We start from the raw sequence: 25215 nt of genomic DNA, 5'->3' as shown, positions 1-25215 counted from the left end.
TTGTCCGGCCAACTTTAGAACTCTGTCCGTTTAACTAGATTAATAGAGAGATAGCTAGTTTTACGTGGTAAAAGGAACGAGTACAACACATAGGTTTATCTGCACTCGAGAGAGGGGACCATTTGTGAGGACTTGAGTCTTAGGAACTTAAAGAGTTAGAATCTAATCTATTGGAAGGAGACTTTGATAGTTAGAGTATAATCTACTGGATAGGTGCACTCGAGAGAGGGCTTATTCTAGAATCGCGACTTTCCTAAAACACTACATTCTTTAGTCTGCTTTTTATTTTCTTTTATTTGTTTATATTATGTCTAGTTTATAAAACCAAAACCAAAAATATTCCGTGTCTCTAGATAGTATATGACGCTTAGTATATGATAGCCAGTTGCAATCTTATTCCCTATGTTCGATATCCCGGTATTGACCTTTAGTTATACTAGATCTACCGGTAAACTTGCTGGTATTTTTAGTGCTAATAAATAGTGCATCAGATACTATGCAAATCGATTAGTAGCAATTAAAAAGGTAAAAAGAAATAGAAAACACTACTCAAACACAAGCAGTAGTTCCAAATCAAACACAAGTAGTTCCAAATCAAACACAAGACATCACACAATTCTCTTTGGCTTCAAATCAAGTTCCCCTGCGTGTTGGTGTAGCTCGGTTGCGTTTCTTCTTCGTCTTATATTTATAACCAACTCCGAAAAAGAATTCCACTAACCATCTTGGCCTTCCACTTCTAATAATCATGTAACCAATTCCAATCCCAACTGCGAATCCACTTCCATATCCCATCACAACACATCGCCAACCAAATCCATCTATAAATCCATTTTCATAATATTCTTCTTCAGCAGCAGGCTGTATCAATTTCCCATCATCCTCTTTGCATTTTCTTGTCAACGGAAGTCCACACAATCCCAAGTTTCCCATATATGAATCATTCTCAAATGTGGAGAACTGATTATATCGCGGTATTTCTCCAACAAGATAGTTTATTGAAAGGTTTAATTTCGCAAGAAATGTCAACCTTGTCAATTTACTTGGAATTTCTCCATCCAATTTGTTTGCTGACAAATCCAACGATTCGATGTCACTCATGTTTCCTAGAGATGAAGGTATATGTCATGTGAGGCTATTATGGGACAGGTTCAAGTATTTGAGAATCGTAAGATTTCCTATGGAATGTGGAATAATCCCGGAGAAATTATTGGAGGATAAGTCAATTGTTGTGAAGGTTTCCAGTAGTTTATTCAATAACCGATCCTGACCTTTCAAGGTGACTATCATATCCACAGATATTCGATACTCGTCATCATAATATTCTTCTTCACTGTTGGAATTCTCTGTGTCATCTCTTTGCTTTTCCTCAATCATTGTTCTGAAATTCTTGAAATATCTTTCAGGTAGAGAGCCTATAAATGCATTATGAGATATATCTAGAACTTGTAACATAGGAAATGGATGTTTCGTTGGTGAAGGAAGTGATAAGTTGCCATCAAACTTGTTAGACTTCAACACTAGCACTTTAAGCTTGGGAAAGTGTTCCATCCAAAAGGGAAATTCGTCTTGTATTCTATTATTCCCAATGTCGAGACCCCTTAGACTTGGGCAATTGATTAAGGATTTAGGTAATCGTCCGTTAAATTTGTTATTACCCAAATTGATGGACAAAAGACTACAATTCTTAGAAAATGTAGATGGAATGAGGCCACTAAATTTATTTTCATTTATATGAAAATAGGTCAAAGATCTGCTGAAGTTTCCAATGCACTGTGGCAGTCTTTCTTCCAAAGTGTTATTTGAGAGAAAAAGATACTCAAGGGATGACAAGTTGCAGATGGAGGATGGGAGCACACCATTTAATTTGTTGGAAGAGAGATATAAATACTTCATATACGAAAGATTTCCGATTTTGGATGGAATTGGACCTGCAAACAATTTATTTAAAAGATAAAAGAAGGATACAAATCAAATTTCTTTATTCAAAATATGCAAATGGATGTCATTTTACTCATTGTAAGCACATGCCTGTTATCTGCATTATATGTAAACATATCTGCATTATAAAGCATTGTTTTCCAACTCATTTGTGTCCTATTGTAGCCATAGTATTCATGTTAATATCCCTGAGAGATTTATAAATATAAATGTCACTAGTATGACATCTAGCACGTGAGTAGCTATCAAAATGTGGTATTTGGCCAACAAGTGCATATGGAGGATGAGAGCTCACCATTTAATTTGTTGGAAGAGAGATCTAAGAACCACAGGTTTGTAAGATTTCCAATGGTGGATAGTATTGGACCTTCAAACAATTTATTTGAAAGATACATAAGGATATAAATAATAATTCTTTACTTTTAAAAATGCACATGCATAGCATTTTAACAACACATTTATGAGTACAAAACTGATTATTTTAAAATTATTATTTAAATCAAACTGAGGTTTTGATCGATGCAAACTGTCATCAGAAATATTCACTAAGGGATATGCCTAGTTGCAAATTAATATATTGCATTTTGCTCTAAAGATCCCAAAAATGCAATACTACAAAGCATTGTGGTCAAAGAATATAAAGCATTGTTTTCCAACTCTCCTCAATCATCAAGATGACAAAATCTCGGAATAACTCTTATAATCAAAGTGTTTACATAAAGATTGTATAACTTCTCAATGTTCATGTCCTTTCGTATCCAGAGACTAGAGTATTAAGTTAATATCCCAAATACCCGAATAACGGAATTCATGTCCAATCTGTCTAGCTCAAACATGTAGAAAATCACTATATATATAATATTATGACATATTTCATTTGTTGGAATCGAGATGTATGAATACCAAATTCGATTGATGTCCAATGGTGGATGGTATTGAACCTTCAAACAATTTATTCGAAATATAAAAAGGACATAAGACAGCCATTGGTAAATGTTGATGGAATGAGCCCACAAGATTATTCAAGAGATGACAAATTGCAGATGGAAGTTAGGAGCTCACCATTTAATTTGTTGGAGGAGAGAACCAAGGACCGCATCTTTGTAATATTTCCAATGGTGGATGGTATTGGACCTTCAATCAATTATTTGAAAGATAAAAGAAGGATATAAATCAAATTTATTTATATAAAAAATACACATAAATGACATTTTACTCATTGTAACAATATGGCGGTTAACATTTTACAGTAGAGGGACCACATAAAATCAAAATGTAAGTTGTCAAAATGACCAATCTTTCATGAAATAACTCCCATAAATCAAAATGTTTAAATAAAGTTAGCATAATTTCAAATATAAAAGATGTTGCGAAAATATAACTATTCATCCTACTGTATGAACTTTTCAGTGTCCAGTCCATGTTCTAACATCCAGAGTAATGAAATTCAGGTCCAATTTGCCTAGCTTGCATATAGGAAATCATTATAACAAAAACTATTATAAAAATGACATAATATGCTATGTATTCTGAGAGTTATAAAAATTCCCAACAATCTTATTTAATGAATGTCAAGTTGCGGATGAGAATGGGAGCTCACCATTCAATTTGTTGAAAGAGAGATCTAAGGAATCCAGATTTGAAAGATTTCCGATAGTGGATGGAATTGGACCTTCAAACCATTTGTGAATAAGGATACAAATCAAATTTATTTATATATTTAAAATATACATACATGACATTTTAGTCATTGTAACAATATGACGGTTATCCGCATTAAATATTAGTAACATTTTCCGGTACAGGGACCACATAAAATCAAAGTGTAAGTTGTCAAGGTGACCAATCTTTCATGAAATAACTCCCATAAATCAGAATGTTTAAATAAAGTTAGCATAATTTTCAAATATAAAAGTGTTGGCAAAAATATAACTATTCACCCTAATGTATGAACTTTTCAATATCCGTGTTCTGACATATATAGATTATTCATGTTAATATCCCAAGTAATGAAATTCAGGTTCAATCTGCCCAGCTTGCGTATAGGAAATCATTATAACAAAAACAATTATAAAAATGATATAATATGCTATGTATTATGAGAGTTATAAAAATTCCCAACACGATTATTTAATGAATGTTAAGTTGGAGAGGAGAATGGGAGCTCACCATTTAATTTGTTGGAAGAGAAATCTAAGATCCGCAGATTTGAAAGGTTTCCAATGGTGGATGGTATTGGACCTTCAAACCATTTATTGAAATATAAGAAGTATATAAATAAAATTTCTTTACATCTAAAATTGTACATGCATATCAGGTTGTGAACTAAACTAATACTCCATATTTTAGATAAAAGCACCACTTAATTTGTTGGGACATATATAGCCATAATTCATATGGTAAAATCTCGAGGAACAAATTACTACTAAAATATTGCATGTGAAACGATTATTGCCGAGGAATATAAAGCATTGTTTTCCAAGTTCCCACTCAATCGGTTAATGACTTGAGGTATTTCACCTGAAAATTTATTTGTTGAAAGGCGCAGCCACTACAAATTTTGTAGGTTTCCAATCTCTGGTGGGATGCTGCCTGAAAACAAGTTATTAGAGAGATCCAGATACTTGAGGTTTGTGAGCAAGCCTATTTCTGATGGAAGTTCCCCACTGAATTCATTGTCTTCAATTCGTAGTTCGTTTAGCTGTCTCCAACTCGTGATGAAACGCGACAATATTTCACCACTCAGGTTATTATCAGATAGTTCCAACACAGATAAACTGCCCAGATTTGATAAGGATGGCGGCAATGGCCCCGAGAGTGAATTCATGGATAAATCTAAGTAGGTCAGCTTGTTACACAGGCCCAGCTCCCGGGGAATGGAAGAATTGAAGCTGTTCATTCGAAGATCTAGAGTTCGTAGATTTGTGAGTAGGCCTATAGAAGGAGGGATTTCTCCTATAAACGAAATATCGTAAGCTTCAGAATATGCAGGCTTGTAATAAGGCTTACTGAATCAAGAATGTTGCCAGAGAAGTTGGTGAGTTGAAGATCCTTTAACTTGGAGAGGTTAGTGATATTTGGTGGCAGGTGGCCTTGAAAAACATTGCTGGTGAGCTTAAGATATTCAAGTTTGACCAAATTGGTAAACAATGATTCAGGAATTTGGCCTGTGAAGTTGTTTAGGGATAAATCAAGAAAAGTAAGGTTGAGACATGTGGTTATGAAGTGTGGGAATTGTGAGGTGCGTTCATTTAAACCAATATTAAGGTGAGTTAAGAAAGGGAACATGGGAAATCCATAGAAACCAAGATTAAGGTGAGTTAGGAAATGGAAAGTGGGAAATCGAGACCAGTCAGGAGTTTCAAAGTAATTGAAGCCCAAATCCAAGAAACGCACCTTCCTCAGATTGCCAATCTGATATGGGATTTCTCTAACCATATGGTTGTTGGAAAAGCTCAGGTATCGAAGCTCTGTCAAGCGGCCGATCTCTGGTGGAATGGCGCCAACAAATAGATTGTTGGAGAAGTCCAAGAGAGTGAGGCTTGTGAGGTTGCCTAAACCAGCTGGTATGGAGCCGGTGAGATCATTCCCACTGAGGTTGAAAGTGGTGAGATTCAGCAGTGCAGTGAAATGGGACAGATCCAATGTCCCTGCAAGTTCTGCACCGGAGAGATCAATCCCAGAGACAGATCCCTTGTCATTGCAGCGAATGCCAATCCATCTGCAGTGGTTGCTGATGTTGTTGACGGACCAAGACTTGAGAGAAGCAGAAGATGATAGGCTGGATTTCCATCTCATCAAAGCCTCTGCTTCACTTGTGGCTGCTCTTGAAGGACACACATATAGACACAGTGTTAGGAGAGAAAGATATGTAAGAAAAAGGTATGCTGTTTTCATGGCTGATGTTTTTGTCTATCTACTCTGCTTCATTTGCCTATTTATATGCAAACTAGGAAATGCCCTTTTACTCAAAATTAAAATAATATATTCCACAAATATGTCTGAAAGCTTATCCAATTACATTTTCTCAGTCAAGTCAACTTCAAAGTGTGAAATTTCCAGAGTGCTAATTGTAATGATGTGCTAAGAAGAAAAAAGTGGCAACTTTTGATGTTGCAATTGCAATGCTAAAATGAAATATTATACCTAAAATAATATTTTTCAAGTCAAGTCTAAGTCAAGTGCAAAGTGTAAAATTACCAAACTTTTGCTGCCCCACTAGAAATGAGGGCAGGCTTAGTCTTTGATAGGATAGAGAAGTGGAAAATTGGTAAGCTTGAACTTGCAAAGAATATAACACACAATAAATTAACTAGAAACAGAAACGAATAAATAGGCCAGCATTGAGAAATAATATAATAAATTTTCTCAAACATATCCATCTAAATTTTCGTCCTAAACCTTAGCCTCCAACTAGGGTTTTGAATCTCTCGCATGCCTAATTTGTATCAACGCAACATTAATATTAGAGGAAGAATTACGATATAGTTTGGCGTGTGGAATGGTTATTCGATGATAATGGGATAACAACTTCCTTGGAGAGAAATGACTCAGTGGGAAACATAATTGTATACAAGACTTTAATGTGAATCACACATATTATTTTCCTTGGAATAGTCGAGTTTCTTCGAAACTGAGCCTTATCTCCACGTTACTTCGAAACTCATCATATTCTATTTCTACTGGCTCTCGATCATTGCTCTGAAATTGTTGAACAATCATTTTTACGTCTAAGTACATATGACGAAATATATTACATTGAAACGTGGATGAAACTTTTTATATAATCACCCAGCAAAAAAGGGGTGATTTCAATAATGGTTAGCGCAATCAAGTCATCAAGAGGAGGAATTTTGACATAGTTTGGCGTGTGGAATGGTTACTCCATGATAATGGGATAACAACTTTCTTGGAGAGAAATGATTCAATTGTCAGAGTTTGTATACTAGAAATCATGTTTTGAGTGATTGAATACTGTAAAACTCTTATTTTATTTTTCAATGAATAAAACAGATTATTTTTGTCATAGGGTCTATTTCTTGTTCAGTAGCCATATGCCAAATCTCCTGAAAACCCTCAACCTAGATAAAAAAATCATACAAATATCAATACGTATATAACACATGAAAGCATATAGTTTAATATCACAAACTTACAAATAATCTCATCGAAGAAGCCGGTTCGTTCATCCCAGCAGTTGACCGTACCCTCCAGGTTGAGTTAGGTACGTCACTGTAATCCTGTTATACCATGCCATATATCCCGGACTCAATGGGATATTTATGGACATCGTCGCGGCATCGGATGCCTGGAACCTTTCATACCTCATGTCCCACTCCCCAATGAACAACTGATGCGTCTTTTCCCAATCATTACCCTTCTTACCACGCCGATCATTTTTACCCAAATGATCAGCATTTTTGAGCAACCTATCGACTGATTGAGGAATCTCCTGGTACCGATTGAATTGTCTGCGCACTTGCCCAGCCTCATGCGCCTCGATATAGGCCCAACACACTAAATAAGTATCACACATGGAGCATTGGTTCGCATCATTGCAGTAGTCAGGCAGTATGCGATCCACATATGGTGTCCACAGAAACTACAAACCAACAATGCAAACGCCAAATTAACAAAATAATAAATTCATAAATTAAGTCAACATAAAAATAAAATTCACTTGGCCCAGGTGTAATCAAGGATATTTGATAACAATAATGCTCCACCGAAAATCTAGGAGCATTTCCTATTTGAGTAGTTCCTATTTGAGTAGTTCCCAAGATGCATAAACAAATAAATGTTCAAATACATCACCTAGCCCCACATGGTGTATACGGCTCGTGCACAGACGCTACTACGAACGACGGCCTCAATGTAGGCATTCTTTCCCACGCCCAAAGCTGCAGAAGAATCATAGGCCCGCCCAACTCTTTCCTCTTGTGAACGGAAGCCTCGCACAATGATACAAGTACGATAAAGCTGCACTTCCCTAACTAATGGTGATCACCTCGTCCGGATCCTCAAATGCATTGAGCCACATAAAAGGAATCTTACACCCTGTGGTGTCTGGGAAAATTAGTCCTCCTAACAAGATTAAAGCATGGATACGTGCCCTTTGGATGTAGACATAATCAGGTAGCCCATCACCCAAAGGTATCATCGTTTGATTAATCAGAGCGGTCATTAGCATTCCGCCTTGCTTTGTCTCGTATGTTGCATCGGGTATCCATCCCAACAAATATCGGCACTTGTTGGGTCGATCGGGATATCCGACATGATGATCATGACATGTGAAAACACGACCGTCCGCTCTCAAGCCCCACAGGAGTACTTGTACATCTTCTAGGGTGACTGTCGCCTCTCCTAGATGGAAAGTATGTGTCTCCGGCCTCCAACGCTCAACCAAAGCAGTTATAAGCTCGTTGTCGACCTTCATCGACTTCCCACATTAGATCACGCCTCCAAAACCAAACATGTTAAGCCAATGCCTCACATGGGCATGAATATCCACATCCCATGTCTTACTTTCCGTACGGCGAACTTTGAAAATATGTGATGTCCCTTCCGTTAGTAGTTTATTTGATATGCGTTATTTCTGAAAATATAGAACTGATGGATCTTCAGGTCTATTGTCACGACCACAACTCCCTAGTGCTAGTGAGCGTAGCTATTTCGCGACTAAACAATTCTCAGTAATCAAGGGACAACAATAAAAAGGATGAAATCACTTAAATCAATAGTATCAAAGGCATATGGGTACATAGTCAAAACGTGTTCAGAGTATCAAGACTAAGTTCATAGCTTTCTAGCACATAACTCTAGATTGCAGCGGAAGAGTCCAAGACAAAATAGCACGTATGAAGACATGCTACTTTGGGTTACCTAACTACTTATTTAGAAGTCTTGTCCCAACACCTTCGCCTCCTCGTACACGTTCAACCTGCACATTTGAAAATAACATGCAGGGCTGAGTATTTGATATACTCAGTGGGCACATTGCCAAAAATAGTTCTATCTTTAATTGTCAATGCCACAGTTAAGTGATCACGGGGTTTTACTTAAAAGTCCCGAGTCACTAAATACTTTTCCTTTAGTAAAGATTTTGATTGCGCAATCACATAACATGGATATACCATATCTGAAACTGATGTGAACCGGGAATGTGGCCACATTCCACGACGGTCACTGGACCGGCCAACTCCTTTGTTAGCTCACGATCCCCTTATGTGTACACTAGTCCGAGTAGGGTTTGCGGCCCTACTAGGACCCGAATTCGATTTAACTTAAATTGGCATAGCCAAGCAGATAGGTAATCATAAAACAAAACATGGCATGACAACATACTTGAGCAAAAATTCACATTTTCATACTGAAATCACGTTTTAAAAGAATGCCCGCCTTAAAAGCTAAAGCTCCTTCCGTAATTTCCTTAACTTGGCCTTAGATGCCGTGTGAAGACGTCCCTTTAGGAAATAAAATGATACTTAATTAGATTTTTGAGATATCCATTAAGCTTAAACATGAATGCATCCTAAGTGCGTGATCATTTTATTCTTAAAAAAATTTTCTAGAAGAGTTCTAGAATTCTTGAATATTAATTAAATCAGTAGATTTAATTAAATTGGAAAATTATTCGCTTAACTAGAGGGTGCTACCTCCTATGCCATTTATTTAAGTACTAAGAAAAATTTAGGCTCGAGGTCTATTCATCGTTAGTGTATCATAATTAATCATTTGAGCACCCATACTAAAATCCGGGACAATTAGACTTATCCTCGTGGAAAATAATTAGCGGGCTATTACCTAATCCATAACATATAAAGGCCCATGATTCAATTAGGTTCCTACTTTAATTTAATTAGTGGCCCAAGACATTAATCAAATTGTCAAGGCCCAGAACATAAAAAAAAGGTGGCCCAATACTCCCCCATACCCATCGGCCTCTCTCTCTCTCTCATCCAACACAAAACAAAAATCCCCAATTTTCAAAACACCAAACCCTAAATCCATTTCTCTCTTCTCTCTCGGCGTATCGCCGCCATCCGCCGCCGCCTCGCCCTCTTCCTCGGCCGTCCGACGAGCAGGGCTGCCGCCTGCTGCGTCGCTCGGCGCCGCTGTGAATGCACAGGCAGCGGTTACGCTGCCCTGCTCCTGCCCGGAGGTCGCCTTCACAGCAGCCCGGCCTTCCCATCACCGGACAGCCGGAGAGCCCTCCGCCACTGCACCCTCTCGCCTCGCCATTATTCCGTCAGGTAAGGTAGGGCAATTTATTTACAGTATTTAATTATTTATCATCTTTCCCTCTTTTTGTTTAAAGGTTGGTGCTTTTAACTTGTAGCTTGTAATTGCTAGGTTGTAGTGGTGGTTCGGAGTGTGGGGCTGTCCAACGGAGAGCCGATGCTCGCTGCCGGAAGTCCGGCAGATTCACCTCCTCAAGATAAGTTTTCCAGTTAGCTTAGTCATTAAAGTGTCTACTTACTTCTGCTGCTTCATGAATTCAGTGATTTTGGAGCATTTGTCTTACTGTTTTGGCTGGCTTAGTGGTGGAAAATGATGTTAAACTTGTTGTGCATTTGTTGATGTTACTTGGGCAGATTCTACTATCAATTATTTGTGCATATGCTTGTAAAATAAGAAAGAAAATGAAGGTTTGGGGGTCTACTGATCTTACTTAAGACTTAACATGTTGATTGAGACTTCTAAGTTATAGAGCTTCTATATGATGACATGAGAATTGATTGGAAGAAAAAGATGGAGGTGTAATACCTCTGGAAAATCGAAAGGATGGCTGCCTTTGCTGCCGTTTACCTTGTTCCACCCTTTACTCTCGGTTTATGCTGAAATTTGAAGTGTGTGTGAAAGGGAGTTGAATGTGGTGTGGAGGGAATTTTATAGGCTGATTGTGGTGTACTCTTGAGCCTTAAATGGCTGCTGTACCATTTGTTGCTATGTGGCAGAAAATCTCACCTTTAGTGATCCTTATGCAGCACTCTTTAACTGAGAATTGGTGGTATTCTAAGGACATAAGGACTATGCATTCATGTTATTTGTTGTCTTTCTTTTCTTTTTGCAGGGGCTTGTTGGGGGATCAATAGCTGCAGCTGCCCTTGCCTCTTTTGGCAAGGTATTTTGGTCTATATTTGAAAGGTTGTTGCTCCCTTTTCTTTACTTAGGAGACAGTTAGCCTCAGCACTTGCAAGGTCATTATTTTTTTTCTTTATTTGTTCTTGGTCTTCATGTTACATGTGCTCAATAGAGGTGATGGCTCGTACTTGGCTCGTATTAAACCAGAAGGGCCGAGAAAGGGTTTGGGTCTGAGGAGGAAGTCGAAGTCCAAGGGTGGAAACTGCACAAAAAAAAAGTCCCTCTTCCAAGCTCTAGGCCCATACTTGTATAATTTGTACTTAGCATTCAAATTTCCTTTTCCTTAAACTCACATGTATTTAATTAAGTAAGCTAAAGTGTAACTTGGAAAGTAGTTGCACTTTCTTAGCTAGAAAATGAACTCTTCATATTCTTCCTCGTTAGATATGTATCGTAACAGAAATGGAAAAACTTTGGTTCACTCCAAATCTCACTATTTTTATTTTGCATCTAATCGGCACTTAAGTAACACAAGTTAACGAGTTCTTATTTATTTCATCATAAGAAGAGAGTGACGAAAATTTCCAAGTTGGTGAACCTTTACAACTTAACTCAAAAGAAAACGAGCGGGTATTACATCTATATAACAATTGCCCTCTAGAACTTGAAGTTGCCATATAATCCTACAAGATAATCACAAAACAATAATTACAAACAAATCATATGCTAATTAAGCCTTGTTGCAGCAGGCTGATAATGCCTCCAAATGATCAATTAACAACAAGATGTCTAATAATGCATTTTAGGCCATACACTAATTTTATTAAGCCAAAATACTATGCAAATAAAGTGTGTTAAGGATATCAATCAACGTCAATACTGAAAAGGATGGTTAGGGGCCTATCCCAAAAATAAAAATTAAGAATCCACCCAATTTAACAATCCAATGTAAGGTGAATTACTCACATTAATTTCTGAATTTCGTTCATAAATCGGAGACAAAAGACTTACCAAAAATCTCAAGATTCAACAATTTTTCTTCACTAATTGGATAAATTTCACAACTTCAATAATTGGATAAATTTCACAAACATATAGAATCAATTGCTTGCATATCATCAACAAAAATCCGTTACAATTAACAAAACAACAAATCATCGGACTAATTGAACAATTTCATCAAAAACCCTAATTTACAAAATCACCTAAAACCAAAACAAAAAAAGTCTATTATCAACGAATAAGTGAGGAATGTTGAAGGATTAAAGAAAACTTACCGAAATAAAACGGAAAATCGGAAGAAGTCGCCGGAAATCGCCGCTAATTGTCGGATATCGTCGCTGCGCTTCTTCCTTCTCTACGCTGGGGTTTAATTCAAATTAAAGACGCGTGTGTGTTATGGCGTTTTAAGTATCGACGCATTAGCGTCATGCGTCTTCAAAAAAATTAAAAAAAAAAATGAGAAACGCATAACTGTGATGCGTCTTTCTTTAAAACGTGTAACTATCATGCGTCTCATTAACGGAAGACGCATGATCCTCATGCGTTTCTCCCAAACTGGGAAGCTATAAAAAACGCAGTATTAAGATGGAATAGGCAATGTATCCTAGAACAAAAATAGAACTAACCCGTATAAATATTCTAAAGGTCCACAACTTATTAATATTAAAAGTTTTACACAAAATTCATTAATATTTAAAATGATGGCCAAAACTCGCCTTTTATATATGTATAGATAGATAGGATTATTTTCATTCAACAAAAATCGAATTCAATATTAGAGGCCCAATTGTAAGCCCATTATAAATTAAGAGAGAATATTGTGAATTCAATAGATCATGGTCGAAATTGAAGATATAGATGAATTAGGAAGAATGAATTGAAAAAAACAAATATAAAGAAATAGTTTTCGTAAACTGATTATGAAAACTAAGAACTTATTTTGAATATTATTTTTTAAATACTTTTTGAAATTATATAAACCATTAAAAATAGTGTTTTTGAATTTATTAAAAAATCTCAGTTAAATTAAACACCTACTAATTTATTTTTTCTAATTTTCCCTTATATAAAAATATAAAAAAGACCAAGTCTTCTCTGTATTATTATAAAAAGACATAAATGAGAAACAACTAATTTTTCAAGAGAAATTAATGCAACTTTTTTCCAATAAGTTGAATTGACGACTTTGCATACGAAGTCTTTGCCAAACTTCATGATCCACCACTGATAATTATTCTCTCTATTGTCATTAAATTATCTTACTTTTATTTTTTATTTATCCTTTAATAAATATTCTACTTGACATTATAAGTATGCACAACATAATCATCCTTGTTCTTCTTCATTATGTCCAATCAAGTTGCCGTGAAATCGGATATATAAATCGAGAAAGTTATATGCGTTTTAAAGTTATGAGATATTTTTCAAAAGTTAGTTACAACTAATTTGTTGTAAATTGACCTTAATATCCTTATTGACGTTTTTTTTTATTGTATTGACATTTTGGAGTTGATGATCTAGGCCGTTGATTTGAATATCTAATGACTAGTATTTAGTTATAGTTAGCAATTTAATATTGAATTAACAATATAACAATCCCCTCCATAAGTCAGATTAAAAGTCAATTTCAGGAACTAAATCAAATAAAGTCATATTTGGTGTCTCATTAATGGGAAGCTTCTCTAATCAACCTAACTTTTTGACTTGTATGTGCAAGTGATTAACCGTGAATTTATTTTCTGCATGCAACGTATAAGCTATAAAATAATGATTTTATGAATAAGATAAAATCCATATAATTAGATTACAATAAATACATAAATGTGTTTGAAGTTTGAGCACAGAAGTCTCAACTTTAATAATAATAAAAAAAACTGGCTACTTTAGTCAGCTTCCAATTGCAGAGGAGTGGTGGTCCAATTATTTTGCAAAATTATGTGAAATGAGTAAATTTTAGAGGAAAAAGAGAGAAAGACTATTCACAAGGCATATAATATCGTTTTTGAGTAGCCATAATTGGACCACGAACAGTCCCTTGCATAACAGTAAGAGAATGGACTTTGACTTAAGCACAAATTCATATAATGTCGCATTGGGCTCATCTTAAAATCCTAATAATTTAAGATAATTGCTTGTTTTAATTTTGGGACATTCATATCTTATTTCCCATTCATACATTTGGAAAATTAATTCCTATATTTATACTCAATAATTTTTAATGGGAAATTATAACTCATTTACCTACACAAAAAAGAACTTAGTCCCATACAAAATAATCAGTAATCAGTATTGATTTGATGAGTAATAAGGCTATGAGCCTAAGACAAAATAATAATATAAGTTGAGAAAGTATTAAATAAAATCATCCTGACCTTATTGTGGGACGGATGAAGTATTAAATCTCTTTCGGTTTATTCTGTGTCGTGCTTTATTTTAACTCATACTACCTCAGTCTCCCAAAATTTGCTACACTTTGACCCGACACGAGTTTTAAGAAATGTAATGGAAAGTGAGTTGAAAAAGTTGGTGGGATGTGGGTCCTACTTTAAAGTATTAGTTTTATAATAAAATGTGAGTAGGAATGAGTTAGTGGAATATGGGGTCCACTACCAAAAATGGTAAAAATTAAGTGTATCAAATTTTCAAGGACGGACCAAAATAGTAAACTGTATCAAATTTTCAGGGACGGAGGTAGTATCTTATTTCCCATTCTCTTAGTCATTATTGATAGAAAATGAAATAAACCTCGTTAGAAAAGGAATCAAACAACAAATGGAAAAACATGACCATTGGTTATTAATTAAGGGAGTAAATTATTTTTTTTTTTTATAATTTTAGCCATCAACTATTTTCTGCAGGATAGGTTATTTTTTACAAAATTTAGAACACACTGTAGCTTCATACCTGAATTTATTTATTATAGATACTAAGCGAAACGACAGAAGTAGAAATTATAAAGGTAAAAAGAAATACAAAACACAACTCAAACATAAGCAGCAATTCAAGAAATCGCACAACTGAATTAACTTCCCCTGCGTGTTGGTGCAGCTCGGTGTTAGCTTAAACCCTCAATTAACGTCTACTTCCAAGCACAAGAAACACAAGCTGGAAAGATCGAGCGCCCAAGAGGATTGGGTCGGCGACTTTTGACGGCTGAAGGGTTGCTGGACGCGAGAGAGGTTCTCGACGGCAGCGATAAAGATTAGGTTTCTTGATGCACACTTTGTTGGGCCAAAATAAAAGATTTCATAGCTAATTCAATGATCAGAGAGTGGCCCTATTTATACTAAAGACCCTAGGGTTGGTTCGACTTAACCTATACGTTCGGGAAAGAACCAACAAAGAAAACCCAAACGGGGCTTATAATTCGCCCGACTCAGTTACAAGAAAAATAACGCAACATCAACTAAAACAATATTAAAAAGCAAAAAAAACAATCTATCAATTCGTCGCTACTTAGCGACGTAATTGGCAAACTTTTGAGGCGGTTTGATTCGATCCCTTGGCCTCAACGTCCTTGATGCTTCGTTGTTCTTCTTCTTCTCCTTCGGCTGTTGCGGTGGTGCTACATCCTGTGCCGTAGCCGTTACCTCAGCTTCCTCTTCATGTGACCTCTCGTCGCTGATGTTGGGGCTGCTGTTAGGGGTACCCTTATCAACTCCCCCCTGGTTAAGAGCATCCTTGTCCTCAAGGTGGAGGTTAGGAAATCGTCTCCGAATGACATCCAATGGCTCCCATGAATGGGAGTCCGATCCATCTGACCAACGCACAAGCACATGCTCTACCGCTTTATTGTTATGCCACATAATCCGAGAATCCGTAAAAGCCACAGGATATACGATCGGCCAATCGCCCACAAAGTTCTCCGGCAACGGAACATGCGGAACAGAGTCATACCTTGCTACAAATTCCCGCAGGAGGCTGACGTGAAAAACGTCATGGATTCGGCTTTTCTCCGGAAGACGCAGGCGGTACGCTACAGGGCCCACCCTCTGCACGACTTTGAACGGGCCATAGTAGCGCCGTGTCAGTTTAGCCAAGCCGACAGCGGCTTGGCCACCGAATGTTGGCGGTACGGCTGAAGCTTCAACCAAACCATGTCTCCCACCTCAAACTCCACATGACGTCTGTGTTTATTAGCAGTATCCCTCATTCGCTGCTGGGCACGTTCTAAGTTGCCGCGCAGCTCGCAGAGAAGTGTCCCCCTTTGACGAATCAAATCAGCTACTTTAGGGGGGGTGGCAGCCGAGGGTGGTGAAGCCACTAGTAAAGGGGGGTCCCACCCATACAGTGCCCGGAAAGGAGACGTCCCTAGCGCGGCATGATGGAAGCAATTAAGAGCGAGCTCAGCCCAAGGCAACAGATTGCACCACTTAGACGGTCTATCCCCGGCAAATGCTCTTAAATACTGCTCCAATCCTCTGTTTCGAACCTCCGTTTGGCCGTCAGATTGCGGGTGATAGGCCGTAGAAAAATGAAGTTTTGTGCCGCTCAAGCGTAGCATTTCTTCCCACGTAGCATTTAAGAAAACCGAATCTCTGTCAGAAACCAAAGTCTTGGGAAAACCATGATGTCTGACCACTGTGTTAATAAATAAATGCGCCACCCGTAAGGCATCGAATTTGGTAGGTAACGGGGCGAAGTGCGCATACTTCGAAAGGCGGTCCACCACTACCATGATTGTGGTGTACCCTCGAGATGGAGGAAGGCCCGTGATGAAATCCATGGATACGTCTTCCCAAACTTGCGACGGAATGGGTAGCGGCTGGAGTAAACCCGCCGGCTTTTGCGTCGAGTACTTCGTGGATTGACACACTGCACAAGATTCGACGAACTTTTTCACGTCCTTGCGCATATTTGGCCAGTAAAAACCCGCAGATAGGAGGCGAAAAGTGCGTTCGTTCCCTGGATGGCCAGCTAACGGCGTGCAGTGCTCAGTTAAGAGAGGCTGTTTGAGCTTGGAGGCGGGACTGAGGAGGATTCGGCGCTGGAAATAAACCAGGCCATCTGCAAAGGATAAATGCGGTGGCGCAGTGCCTTCCGCGATCTGATCCACCAGCGCGCGGAGGTCGGCTAAAGTGGCTGTCTCTTCCCGCAGCCGGTCCAAATTTTTGGGAACTGGCTGAGCAATAGCAGCAAAAAATGTAGCCTGTTCCAATGGCAGTTGAGGTTGTGACTCGGCACTCTCGTCGGGGCGGTCCTCGTGTTCGCCGGTGGCAGTACTCCCGCCGCATTCATCTCTGCGGGACAAGGCATCCGCGGCCTTATTCAAGCTGCCTTTTTTGTACTCAATAGTGAACCTATACCCCATCAATTTCCGCACATAGAGATGTTGATCCGGGGTTTGGACCACTTGTTGTAGCAGATCTTTAAGGCTCCTCTGATCACAACGGATAATGAACTCCCGCCCAAGGAGGTATTGCCGCCATTTCTGCACTGCTTCGACAATGGCGTACAGCTCCTTGTGATACGTCGATGCCACCCGGCGACGTGGTCCCAATTTTTTACTGAAAAAGGAAATGGGATGTTTATCCTGGATCAGCACTGCGCCAATGCCAATATCCGACGCGTCAGTCTCGATACAAAACTGCTTGTCAAAATTAGGCAGGCTTAGTACAGGGGCCGATGTCATGGCCTCTTTGAGGGCGGCGAACGCTGCTTCCGCATCTGAGGACCACCCGAAAGCCTCCTTCTTTAAGAGATCGGTGAGCGGGGCCGCAATCATGGCATAGTTAGCAACGAAACGTCGATAATAACCTGTGAGGCCCAAAAAACCCCGTAGTTGCTTGACGGATTTAGGCAGTGGCCAAGAAGTCATCGCTACAATCTTTGCGGGGTCAGCTTTGAGGACCCCGTCCGATACTAAGTGGCCTAGATACTCCACTGTTGTGCTGCAGAAGGAGCATTTGGAGAGCTTAACGAAGAACTGTTGAGTCTGCAGCAAGGCTAACACCTCCGCCAAATGTGCATAGTGCTCCTCCAGCGTTGGGCTGTAAACAAGTATGTCATCGAAGAAGACAATTACACACTTCCGTAGCAAGGGCTGAAAAATCATGTTCATGGCAGCCTGAAAAGTGGACGGGGCATTAGTGAGGCCAAAAGGCATGACCAAGAATTCGAAATGTCCGTCGTGAGTTCTGAAAGCTGTCTTGAAAAAATCTGCGTCATGCATGCGGATTTAATGGTAGCCGGACCGCAAATCCAATTTGGTGAAGAATTTCGCCCGGCCGAGCTCGTCAAAAAGTTCATTGCAGTCGGTATAGGGAAATGGTCCGGGACCGTTGCCACGTTCAATGCTCTGTAGTCGATGCAAAACCTGAAAGTCCCATCCTTCTTCCGGATCAGTAACACTGGAGAAGAGAAGGGGCTATGACTCCTTTGAATTATGCCTTGATCGAGCATGTCCCGAACCTGCCGTTCGATCTCATTTTTCTGGAAATAGGGGTACCGGTACGGCCTCACATTGACAGGCTTCGAGTTAGAGAGTAGGTGAATACGGTGGTCGAATTCTCGCTGCGGTGGCATGCCCGTGGGTACGGCAAAGACCGGCCTGAACTGGTCTAGAACTCGCCGGACTTCCGATGGTATCTCCGTTGGAAAATCAGCACCTGCCGATGATGGCGCCTTGTCGCACTCTGAATAATCTCGTAAAACTCATGGGCTGGCGAGTGGGCCGTGAGCATAGATAGCGTCTGCAAGGAAATGAGGCGGGGAGATGGCTGGACGCCGTGCAGAGCCACCGGAACCCCATTCTGAACAAACTCCAAGGTCTTTCCTACAAAATCCGCAGAGATCTTGCCCAATGATTCCAGCCATGCCATTCCTAGCACTATGTCTGGACCGTGAATTTCCATAATGTGAAGATCAATGAGAAAATTAACCCCGTGCACTGACAGTTTAGTGCGGCGTGCCATGTGTGAGCAAACCAACGAGGCACCGTTGCCTACGTACACACGGAACGGTCGAATTGGAGTCAAGGACAATTGTAGTTGCTTCGCCACTCTGGGATGAAGGAAATCGTGTGTGCTGCCCGTATCAATTAGGATGCTAACTGTGGTCTTCCCGATTGTTCCTACCACATTGAATGGGCGCGCCGTGCTGCCTCCAGTAAGGGCGTGGAGATGCGACAAGTCCGCGGTGATGACTGCATCGCCCGCCTCGCTGCCCTCCGAGCTATCCAGCGGATCATCACCATCGGCCTCTCCCACATAATACAACATCTTCTGCTTGCAGACATGGCCAGGTACCCACTTCTCCGGGCAATGGTAGCACAACCCTTTCCGCGAACGCTCCGCTTTCTCAGCGTTCGAAACAAGGATGGGTTTAAAGCCTGGCTTCGCCGTGTCTTTGGAGCTCGAACTCGGCAGTGCAGCAGGTGTGCTCTGGTTGGGAACAGAGTACCGGGAGTCTCGGTTGTTCCATTTGCTGCGGTTCTGGGGAGGGTGTCGTTCCTCATGTGAGGCCGCAAGTCGCAAGGCCAAGGCCATCGCTTCAGCCAAGGAAACCGGTTGCTGCAACTCTACTTTCTCTTGGATGGGCTCCTTAAGACCTGTAATAAAAATCAGAATCAAAGCCTCCTCAGATAATCCTTGAACCCGATTCAGGTAGCGCTCAAATGCGTCGTGGTATTCGGCCACCGAACCGGTCTGCACCAGTTTGGACAACGGTCCGATGCAATTACGAAAGCTCTGAGGGTCAAACCTGTGGCGGACGTCCTCCAAAAACTCAAGCCATGTCACATATGGATTGTTCGCCCTATAGTTAAAAATCCATTCCGCAGCCGGTGGTTGAAAAAGCATTACCTCGTAGTGCAATCGATCAGCGTCTGGCATTTGTAGATGTTCAAAATAATATTCCACCCTCGAAATCCAGTTCGACGCATCCGATCCATCGAAACGGGGCGCCTTCATGTTGAGATCTTTAGGTCGATCCCCTCTTGCCGATTGATAAGTGGGACGGTTCAGGGGAGAATCCCAGGATGTGGGCTGGCGATAGCCGTGAAAATCGCGGTCGAGATCGTGGGGATAACGACCGTTCGGCCTATCCCAGTTTGTCCTCTGCCGTGGGTATTGGTGATCGCGGCGCGGAACAGAGAACGAAGATCGATAAGGACGTCGTCTCTCGTGCCGGTATCTATCGCGCTGCATCCCTCGGCGTTGGCGGAGGTCCCCACCACGGGCGCGTTGGCCGTGGTTGAAAATCCGGGGGACATCGCCGTCGTCGGCAGAGAAGTCACGCCGAACACGATACCCTTCTGCCTCGACATCTTCAGAGTAATAGGGTTGGTCTGGATCAGGCACCACCGACTCTGCCAGATTATCCACGCGACGATCAGTGGAGTCCAACCTAAATTCCAACTCATCAAATCTTGCCATAATTTTCTCAAAACCTTGGTTTACCAGATCGTTTCCGCCCCCTGTTTCCGTTGGCTGCACACTCGATTCTGGGTGAGTCCTTAGAGAGATACGAGTGCCGACGTTACGACGGCGGTTACCCGCCTGAGTGAGGGGCGGCTGACCCATCAACAATTCTTGAGCGTTGCCTCCCGTGAGGAGGCCAGATGGTGGAATCGACTCCTCAATAGCGTCCATAGTGAGTACACAATGAAAGACACCAGTTGTTAACTTAAACCTTCAATTAACGTCTACTTCCAAGCACAAGAAACACAAGCCTGAAAGATCGAGCGCCCAAGAGGATTGGGTCGGCGACTTTTGACGGCTGAAGGGTTGCTGGACGCGAGAGAGGTTCTCGACGGCAGCGATAAAGATTAGGTTTCTTGATGCACACTTTGTTGGGCCAAAATAAAAGATTTCATAGCTAATTCAATGATCAGAGAGTGGCCCTATTTATACTAAAGACCCTAGGGTTGGTTCGACTTAACCTATACGTTCGGGAAAGAACCAACAAAGAAAACCCAAACGGGGCTTATAATTCGCCCGACTCAGTTACAAGAAAAATAACGCAACATCAACTAAAACAATATTAAAAAGCAAAAAAAACAATCTATCAATTCGTCGCTACTTAGCGACGTAATTGGCAAACTTTTGAGGCGGTTTGATTCGATCCCTTGGCCTCAACGTCCTTGATGCTTCGTTGTTCTTCTTCTTCTCCTTCGGCTGTTGCGGTGGTGCTACATCCTGTGCCGTAGCCGTTACCTCAGCTTCCTCTTCATGTGACCTCTCGTCGCTGATGTTGGGGCTGCTGTTAGGGGTACCCTTATCACTCGGTTGCGTCTCTTCTTCTTCTTCTTCTTCTTCTTCTTCTTCTTCTTCTTCTTCTTATATTTATATCCAACTCCAAAAAAGAATTCCACTAACCATAATGGCCTTCCACTTCTTATAATCATGTAACCAATTCCAATCCCAACTATGAAACCACTTCCGTATCCAATTACAACACATCGCCAACCAAATCCATCTATGAATTCATATTCATATTCATCATCATCTTCTTCTGCAGGCTGCATTGACTGCCCATCATCCTCTTTGCATTTTTTTGTCAATGGAAGTCCACACAATGCCAAGTTTCCAATGTATGAATCATTCTCGAATGTGGAAAACTGTTTTGTTTATGGTATTTGTCCAACAAGGTTGTTCATTGAAAGGTTAAATTTCGCAAGAAATGTCAACCTTGTCAATTCACTTGGAATTTTACCATCCAATTTGTTTGTTGACAGATCCAACGATTCGAGATCACTCAAGTTTCCAAGAGATGGAGGTATATGTCCTGTGAGGCTATTGTGTGATAGGTTCAAGTATTTGAGAATCTTAAGATTTCCTGTGGAGGGTGGAATACTCCCAGAGAATCTATTGGAGGAAAGATCAATTGTTGCGAAGGTTTCCAATAGTCTCGTAATTAACTGATCCTGACCTTTCAAGCTGACCCTCGTCTCCACGTACCTTAGAAACTCATCATATTCATTTTCTACCGGCTCAATCATTGCATTGAAATTGTTGAAATATCTTTGAGGTAGAGAGCCTAGAAATTCATTATGGGATACATCTAAAACTTGCAACCGAGGAAACGGAAACTTGGTTCGTGAAGGAAACGACATGTTACCACCAAACTTGTTTGACCTCAGCACTAGCACTCGAAGCTCGCGTAGGCGTTCCATCCAAAAGGGAAATTCGTCCTGTATACTATCATTTCCAATGTCGAGACCCCTTAGATTTCGGCAATTGACTAAGGATTTGGGTAATCGTCCGTGGAATTTGTTATTACCCAAATTGATGGATATAAGACTACAATTCTTAAGAAAGGTAGATGGAATGGGGCCACTAAATTGATTTTCATTTAGATGACAGATGGTCAAAGATCTGCTCAAGTTTCCAAAGCACTGTGGCAGTCTTCCTTCCAAAGTACTCCCTCCGTCCCGCTTTAGCAGTCCCATTGACTTTTCTGTCCCCATTTTGTAAAAATGATAAAAAATAGTTAAAGATGAGAAATGGTAAATTAAGATAAAGAATAATATAGAGAAGAGTCTTATCTACATTATTGTCTCTCTTACTTTACCATTTCTCCACTTTAACTATTTTTTATCATTTTTACCAAAAGAGGGCAGAAAAGTCAATGGGACTGCTAAAGCGGGACGGAGGGAGTATTATTTGAGAGAACAAGAATTCTAAGCCTAGACAACTTGCAGACGGAGAATGGGAGCTCACCTACAAAAGATGTATTTGAAAGATAAACAAGGATTTAAATCAAACACATTTATATCGGAAAAAGGCACATGTCTATCATCTGTATATGTAACATTTTGCAGTAGAGACAATACGAGCACATGTCTAAGGCATTGTTTTCCTACTCTATCGATATTTCACCTGAAAAGTTATTGGTTGAAAGGTCCAGCTCCAACAAATTTTGTAGGTTTCCTATCTCTGGTGGGATGCTGCCTGAAAACGAATTATTAGAGAGATACAGATAGTCTAGGTTTGTGAGCAAGCCTGTTTCTGATGGAAGTTCCCCGCTGAATTCATTGTGTTGAATTTGAGTGAGATTAGTTTTCTCCAACTCATGATGAAACGGGCAATATTTCACCAGTCAGGCTATTAGCAGATAGTCCCAACTCAGATAAATTGCCCAGATTTGAAAAGGATGGCGGCAATGGCCCCGAGAGTGAATTCTGGGATAAATCTAAGTAGGTCAGCTTGTTACATAGGCCGAGCTCTCGAGGAATGGAGGAATTGAATCTGTTCATTTGAAGGCCTAGAGTTCGGAGATTCGTGAGTAGGCCTATAGAAGGAGGGATTATTCCTACAAATGAATTATTGTACAGCTCTAGATTTTGCAGGCTTGGAATAAGGCTTACTGAATCAAGAATGTTGCCAGAGAAAAAGTTGCTGACGAGGCGAAGATCCTTCAACTTGGAGACGTTAGTGATATTTGGTGGCAGGGTGCCTTTAAAACCATTTCTAGTGAGGTTAAGATATTCAAGTTTGACCAAATTGGTGAACAATGATTCAGGAATTTGGCCTGTGAAGTCGTTTTGAGACAAGTCAAGAAAAGTAAGGTTGAGACATGTGGTTATGAAGTGTGGGAATTCCAAGGTAAGTTCATTGATACCAAGATCAAGGTGAGTTAGGAAAGGGAAAGTGGGAAATAGAGACCAGTCAGGAGTTTCAAAGTAATTGAAGCCCAAATCCAAGAAGCGCACCTTCTTCATATTGCCAATCTGATATGGGATTTCTCCAACCATCTGGTTCATGGAGAGGCTCAGGTATCGAAGCTCTGTCAAGCGCCCAATCTCTGGTGGAATGGCGCCGGTAAACTGATTGTCGGAGAGGTCCAAGAGAGTGAGGCTTGTGAGGTTGCCAAGAGCAGCTGGTACGGAACCGTTGAGATAATTCCCGTTGAGGCTGAAAGTGGTGAGATTCAACAATGAAGTGAAATGGAACAGATCCAATGTCCCTGCAAGGCCTGCACCGTAGATATCAATCCCAGAGACAGATCCCTCGTCGTTGCAGCTAATGCCGATCCATCTGCAGTGGTTGCTGATGTTTTTGACGGACCAAGACTCGAGTGAAGCAGAAGATGATAGGCTGGATTTCCATCTCATCAAAGCCTCTGCTTCACTTGTGGCTGCTCCTGAAGGACACACATATAGACACAGTGTTAGGAGAAAAAGATATATAAGGAAAAGGTATGCTGTTTTCATGGCTGATGTTTTTGTCTATCTACTCTGCTTCATTTGCCTATTCATATGCAAACTAAAGAGTAAACACTATAAACAAAATAAAAAGTTAAGACTAAAAAACACGGCAGAGTTTGGCGTGTTGATTGAATGGGAGACATCATTCTGTACAGGATTTTAATTTGAATCACATATTCTTTTCCATGGAATAGTCAAGCTCTTTTATTGGTGATATGACTAAAAGTTGTTTACATACAATGATTCAAATTTGTGATTTATTCCTATATTACATTTATATTAAGACCACATGAGGTCTAATACTACAAATACTTTAAAACCATTTATAGTTTATGTTCAGATCACATGAGGTCTAATATATTATTCCCATATTACATTTATATTTAGAAAGTCTAATACTCAACAATTTTTTTGTAAACAAATTATAGTTTATTTTGAGAAGGCGTTAGGTGATAACTTTATAATAACAAATAAACTTTTTGCTCACAATTTTCAGATTAAATTTTTTTTTAATGAATGTGATATGGTGAGTTAAAGGAATTTTGTAAAAATAATATTTAATTTCTCGCGGAGTGAGGAAGTGAATATTTTGGGATTCGCACCAATAATATTTTTGGAGCCCCGTGAGTTCTTTTAGTTTCGTATGAACTTGAAATACGAACCTTGAGTAAGTAATCAAATGGATGTGATGATGAATTATTGTAGTACTTGGCATAACACCAAGGGACTAATTATTGTTGATTGCGTGATGGAAAGTACGTACGTTGATTAAATAGTCATACTAGTGTAGTGTAATTTGTTTTGTCGAGAGAAATAATTTCTTCTTGTGGGAATTTAATTAAAGTACTTGATGTAGCACAAGTATTAGAGGAACTTCTCTAATGTGCTAACAAAATGAATCAACACAATTTGTTGAAGGAACAACTTCAACGTGTTGTGAGATAAGACAATCCGAATCCACGGATAACAAGAGCTTAATCCAAAGCCCTTAAAAGACAAGATCCAATCCAAGATCTAAAAGAGAACAAAGTTCAAAGTAT

General features: G+C 39.8%; 2 pseudogenes across 1 annotated transcript; both read right to left on the bottom strand.

Moving 5' to 3' along the window:
• Positions 1-507: 507 nt before the first annotated feature.
• On the bottom strand, positions 508-5825 carry LOC148931955 (uncharacterized; annotated as a pseudogene). Its single transcript, XR_016135228.1, has 6 exons — positions 4462-5825; positions 4111-4182; positions 3542-3613; positions 3004-3075; positions 2237-2308; positions 508-1931 (listed from the first exon to the last, which is right to left on the bottom strand). The product of XR_016135228.1 is annotated as an uncharacterized LOC148931955 (transcript).
• A 14989-nt stretch (positions 5826-20814) lies between these two features.
• Positions 20815-24181, bottom strand: LOC125198523 (uncharacterized; annotated as a pseudogene).
• Between the last annotated feature and the right edge of the window lie 1034 nt (positions 24182-25215).

This window comes from Salvia hispanica, chromosome 2 (assembly GCF_029641045.1).
Source record: "Salvia hispanica isolate PSC_SH4W2 chromosome 2, Shi_PSC_v1, whole genome shotgun sequence".
In the NCBI taxonomy this organism is placed as follows: Eukaryota; Viridiplantae; Streptophyta; class Magnoliopsida; order Lamiales; family Lamiaceae; genus Salvia; species Salvia hispanica.
The sequence above is the reverse complement of the archived record's forward strand: the minus strand, read 5'-3'. Positions and strand labels throughout refer to the sequence as shown.